Source organism: Otolemur garnettii, unplaced genomic scaffold, assembly GCF_000181295.1.
Source record: "Otolemur garnettii isolate 467f Iridium unplaced genomic scaffold, OtoGar3 scaffold00032, whole genome shotgun sequence".
In the NCBI taxonomy this organism is placed as follows: Eukaryota; Metazoa; Chordata; class Mammalia; order Primates; family Galagidae; genus Otolemur; species Otolemur garnettii.
The window spans coordinates 12,498,231-12,504,799 of NW_003852427.1; positions in this window are offsets into that span (position 1 = coordinate 12,498,231).

Genomic DNA, 6,569 nt, shown 5'->3' on the forward strand with positions numbered 1-6,569 from the left:
GCCTCCGCCGCCGCCCCCGGAGCGAGAGGCGGGGATGTGCGAGTCGAGGCGCTGAGGAATGGAGGGACGGGCGCACCGAGAAAGGGCGGGGGGCCTCCCGGCTAGGGTTTCGCGGCCGCCTCGGGGGATAGAGTTGTCCCCAGTCTCGAGTTCCATACCATCCCCCTCCTCGAGCCGCAGCAGCCCGAGCCGACCCGTTAATGATTGATGCGGGGGCCAAAGGCTGGCCAGCGACTTGGCCGCGCGCGCCAAGGGCGAGGGTCGGCGCTGGGGTTCGAAACCCGACAGCCGCGCCGGCGTTCTAAAGGACACTGGGGAGCCGCGTTCTCTAGGGGCGGGGAGCGGCGGCCGCGGGGGGAGGGGAGGGGAGGGCGCCCAGCGTGCCCTAGCAGGGCAGGGCGGAGAGATGCGCTAACAGTGATCTCTGGAGGTGGCCAGGGTGGGGGAGCACCACGGAAATCTAGGAGCTTTGTCCAGAGCGGGGCTAGGTCGTTGTCAGATACCTGGGACTGTTCTTTCCGCTTTGCGCGCGCGCACGTGTGTGTCGCCCTCTACGCGCTGTATCAAGCCTTAGTTTATCTCATTTGGTCTAGCGGACTTACTCAGGTGCGTCACCATCCTCTCATTTCCGTCGCCCTTGTCCGATCCAAGCTAACAGTCTCCAAGCTGGTCTTAAACTGCGCTCACGAGCCCTTGGAGCTGCAGGTCACCCATCTTCTCATTCTTGTGTCTTTAGCTAGGAAGCTCGTTTGGAGCCCAAAGTCCGACTGCTCAAACTCTACATTTTAATGAAAAATTTCATGTAGTGGCCAGGCTATATCCAGAAAGCCTCCCACGATCTGAGGAGTGTTTAAGGAGTTCCAAAGCAGAGCTGATAGAATGAAGACCAATTCGTAGCGACAGGGAAGGGGCTGGCTTGGATAAAATTTATATATAATTAACCAAAAATTCCTGGCAGGCTAGGTTGGGTGGCTGGAGGCCAGAAGAAAGGCAGATTTGAAGAATCAAAACGTGTGATGCACTGCGGTGTGAAAATATGCCCTTGAGCCTTGAAGAGAGGGGCGAAAAAATCTGTATGTTCTAGAATGTTCACCATCTCACAGCAGTTTATCTCAGTGATGTCTTGGGGGTGTGACAGAGTCTGACTTGGATTTCTGACCCGTGTAAATACAATGAGAGGTAACTTTTAAGGGGCCAGGCACTGTTCTAAGCACTTTGCGGTTCTTAAATCTTTTAGGTTTTATTTTTCCCATTTTACAGACAAGGAAATGGAAGCACCTTGACCACAAAAACCATGCCCAAGTGGTAGAAGGGGGATTTAAAACCTAGGCAGGCTTCCTCTATATTTTAAATATTAAACCAGGACATCCAACAACCTGCTTTGTTCTGAGGAAACTGGTAGTTTCTGACTTAGGAAAAGGCTTTCATGTTCATTTTAAAATTCATTTCATTTTCATTATAAAAATGAAAGGCTACTTTCATCGCTACAGCAAATCCTATAAGTAGGTTAAGGAAGATTTACTCCATAGAGGCTCAAGATGGATTTAAGTTATGGGTAAGAATTATTTATAACTAGGATACCATTCAGTATTGTAAATGTCTGAAATTACTTAAGGATATACTAGAAACAGTCTCTTTTGGCGTTTTAGCCTTCTCTCGGAAATGTATTTTACACAAGTAACTGATTTAGCAAACTCTTTCACAATTAGGCCAAAGGTGTGCTTTGGGGTACTGTTTTTTTGAACTATCGCACATTCCTGATTAATGGATTTTTAATAACTGAGGTTTCTGCTGTGGTTATTTAACCAGTATTTTGTTTTAGGGTTTTCTTTTTTCCCCCACTAACTGTAGGTAGTCTTGTGGTTTTAAATTGAAATCTAATTTCCTTTCACATTTGGACTAAGGACCCATGCTAATTTGTAAAAAGGATTGAGATTCAGGCATTTAAATCAAGCATAGGGACGATAAACCTGAAGTCAAGATAGAGCAGAACATTTTTTTTTAATAGTCCCCTTGTCAACTACACAAACAACCTTAGCTGTAGCTTGTGAAAAATGTTGATCTTATAATAATCCCCATATTTACCGGCTTCTTAGTTGCATAATCAGCTCACTTACATAATCAGGAAAAATATAATAGAAAGTTCACTTTAAGCAAAACAATGGAATTGACTATCAAAGAGTATGTGAAAACTCTACTTAGATGAAATATTATTTATCTTTATGAGTAAGAATAGTTGAAACTGACTCTAATAAAATAGGATCTTTTAAAAAATTATTTTATTTTATAAAATAATCTGTCATAACATCTTGTAAGTCTTTCAGAAAGTCTTTGTGATGGCTCGGCGCCTATAGCTCAACCAGCTAAGGCGCCAGCCACGTACACCTAAGGTGGCGGGTTCAAATCCCCAGCCCGGACCTGCCAAACAACAATGACGGCTGCAACCAAAAAATAGCCCGGCGTTGTGGCGGGCGCCTGTGGTCCCAGCTGCTTGGGAGGCGGAGGCAGGAGACTCGCTTGAGCCCAGGAGTTGGAGGTTGCTGTGAGCTGTGATGCCACGGTACTCTACCCAGGGGGACAGCTTGAGGCTCTGTCAAAAAAAAAAAAAAAAGAAAGTCTTTGTGATGTTTGCCTTTCTCCTTTCTCATAGGTCCCTTCCCCAAAGTAAGGCACAAAACCAGCAGATGACACAGAGTGAGTGGTTTTTGTGAAAGTTCTCTGGTGCAGCACATAGACAACTGTCCTTGCTATTCCTTGACAAAACTAAGTAAAAAGGAACTAAGGAAACAGAAAAGACCTATTTTATAAAGCAAAACAGCAGTGTGGCCTTTCCTTAATCATGACCAATCTATAGAATTAATTTCTCTTAATTTTTAAATTGAAATAAAACAATGTGTTCCTGAAATTCGACACAGGCTGAGTTTTGTAGTTTGGTAAGCCATCTCTTGTCAGAAGGAACCACGCTAGCATTCACGGGGCTTGGCTGAACAGATAGAAGCAGTGGGCTGGTGGCCATTTCCCAAAGGTGCACTGGGAGGTAAGGCATCTCTAAGGTAACCAGGACTGACTACAAATTTTTGACAGACAAGAATCACCAGATATTACACTGGGAAACTACTGCTGGTGCTTAGAGGCAGAAACCACTTAGTTCTCCCAATTGAAATGCCAGCAAACTGAGCCCACAAATGAAGTGTTGGTAGTTCCATGGAAGTCTGTGCATTCGAGGGCTAAGGGGTCCTGGCTGACAAATGCAGTCAGAGCTAGGAGCTATAGCAAGTGGGACAAATGTGTTTTCTAATCCCATTTGTTTTGGTAACGTTCTTATTAGACCAACTGCAGGTGTATTTGTGTCTCTCTCCACCCTAAGAAAATGAAGCATATGTAAAAATTCCACAGCAAATTTGATGTACAATAAGGGCAATTAAATATCTGTAAAACCTGCAGAAAAATGTGCTATGCTATTGGCTAGCAATACACTGTCTTCAGAGGAAATTTCTTCTTTTTTTGAGACAGAGCCTCAAGCTATTGCCCTGGGTAGAGTGCTATGGCATCACAACTCACAGCAACCTCAAACTCCTAGGATTAAGCGATTCTCTTGCCTTAGCCTCCCAAGTATCTGGGACTACAAACTCCCACAACAATACCCGGCTATTTTTTGTTTGTAGTTGTCATTGCTGTTTGGCAGGCCCAGGCTGGATTCGAACGGGCGAGCTCTGGTGTATGTGGCTGGCGCCTTAGCCACTTGAGCCACAGGTGCCGAGCCAGTGAATTTTTTCTTTCAGTCTCTCTTTCTCCTTTTTTTTTTTTTTTTTTTTTTTGCCAAAAACCAACCAAATAAACCAGTACGGAATCACAGAATCTTGGTGTAAAGAGAATGCTGTAGGGTTCAGTCCCCCTCCTTAGAACATACACTTTAAACAAAGGACTTCCCTTTTCCCTAAATTTAAAACCATGATGTTATCAGCTGAACTCTTCCCAGGTCAGATACAAATAATAGGATCTGAGCTTCCTAACGGCGGAAAAGGTCATAGTATTAGATGTGGCAATCATTGAGACGAGTGCCATCAGAAAGTCAGGTAGAGGGCTGAGGCCCAAGAGACAGCAGCGTGAGATTGACCTGCCTGTTACTGAGTGACAGGGATCTGTCTCTTTTGAGGAAAAGCTAAAGGAAATTTGTTGAGGATGCTTTTGCCCGTTAAAGTTCTATGCAGGGAGTGACAGTGCCACATCCCCACTCTCAGCAAGGGTTTCCGAAGTGACTACACAAGAAAACCAATGAAGAGGAGGAATAAAATATTACAACTTCTGTTTAAATAGGTCTCATCCTTTCCAGTGTTTATACTCTGTAAAAGTTTTATGATACACTTAATGTGTAGTCTTTGAGGTAATTTATAAATAATATGTCAGGGCACAGGGAGGATCAGAACACTTTGACTGGTAAGGATATGTGATCCAAACTGCTTGTTGAGGCTGCGCGGTGGGTCACGCCTATAATCCTACTACTCTGGGAGGGTGAGGCGGGTGGATTGCTTGAGTTTAGGAGTTCGAGACCAGCCTGAGCAAGAGTAAGACTCCATCTCTACTAAAAAAAAAAAAAAAAATAGGAAAGCAGGGCAGCGCCTGTGGCTCAAAAGGGTAGGGCACCGGCCCCATATGCTGGAGGTGGCGGGTTCAAAAATAGCCCTGGCCAAAAAAAAAAAAAAAGAAAAACAAGCTGGGCATAGCGTCAGGTACCTATAGTCCCAGCTACTTCAAAGGCTGAGGTAGGAAGATCACTCGAGCCCAAGAGTTTGAGGTTGCTGTGAGCTATGCTGATACCATGGCACTCTCCCCAGGACAAGTGAGTAGGTCTCTGTCTCAAAAAACAAAAATGAAATAAATACACTGCTTGTTGGCATGGGATCTGAGCTCAGTTGTTAGGGTGCTGGCCACATACACCAAGGCGGGCTCGAACCCAGCCCGGGCCTGATAAACAACAATGACAACTGCAACAACAACAATAAGAATAGCTGAGGTTGTGGCAGGCGCCTGTCCCAGCTACTTGGGAGGCTGAGGCAAAAGAATCGCTTAAGCCCAAGAGTTAGAGGTTACTGTGAGCTGGAATGCCACAGGACTCTACCGAGGGCAACATAGTGAGACTCTGTCTTAAAATAAGCAAGCAAACAAACAAACAAAGAAAAAAAAAACCCGAGCAACCCAATGCATTGTTGAGCTAATGCATTGCTTTTGTTTGCCCAGTCTGCTTCCATCCCCTCTCCCAAGTCCAGGATGGATTCTCCTTTCCTGCTGCTCAAGTTGCTAAAAGGGGTATTTAGGGGTCACCGTCTGTTAGCCAACAGTCCCCAACCTCTGACCAGACCTGCCCAAGTCTTGGGGCCTTCATCTACTGCACAGGGCCTTAGGCTTAGAATGGCAGTGCCTTTTGTGGAGTTGTTTCTCTCGGTCTGCCCTTCCTGTCTCCTGGCCAGAGTCTACTGTTGTCCTACAAAGACCTCATATTTACAAGTTATGTTGAAACTAACACAGAGTCACCCTTTGGGGAGGAGTCTTGTTTTTCATAGGTCATTGCTTGCTTTTGGTAGGGCCTTTTAGGTAGCTTCCATTTATTTAACTTGAGGAACATTTATACCAGTGTGTCAGTAGTGGAATACCAGTGTGGAATCGTTCCTATTTCCGATTATTTTATTTTATTTTGAGACAGAGTCTCACTATGTTGCCCTTGGTAGTGTGCTGTGGTGTCACAGCTCACAGCAACTTCAAACTCTTGGGTTTAAGAGATTCTCCTGCCTCAGCCTCCCCAGCAGCTGGGACTATAGGCGGGCCACAATGCCCGGCTATTTTTTGTTGTCATTGTTGTTTTAGCTGGCCAGGGCCAGGTTCGAACCCACCAGCCTGGGTGTATGTGGCTGGTGTCGTAACCACTGTACTACAGGTGCCGAGCCCCTGTTTCCAATTATTTATTGACAGTTTGCTTTGAAACATAGAGCTTTGCACATGGTAATACTCAACACATTGTGGTTAAGAAATTTTTTCAGTACTTTAATCCTTAAAAGGTTAGAACTTGGAATCCTAAAATCTTATAGCAGAAATATCACTTAATCCTTATAGTCATCTAGTTCAGCTCTCTTCTCATTTATGATAATTGTTTTGATCACATACTTATATTCAGGTACTGTGATAGGAGCTTTATATATGTTTTCCTTAATTCTCAGAATACTCTTTGCAAAGTAAATATACTATCAGATGTAACTGTGGCAGCCATTACAAAAACCAGAGGCTTGGGGAAGTTAACAGTTGGGTGGTAGGGCTGGAGTCAAACCCAGTCTCCCCCTCTTTACTGGGTAGGACATTGCCTCCTGAGAACTGTTGTGTAGCCAGCCATGAACGTCTTTAGGAAAAGGACTTACTGTCTTTCATGGCTTCCCTCTCCATTTTAAGATTTTTTTCATTACTTTTGTTGGAAAATTTTGTAAATAATTAAACGAGCACAATGGATGAGAAAAACACACTGTTGCATCTTGGCCCAAAGCTCAGCCGTAAGTGGTACTGAATAAGGGCACCAGTTGGAT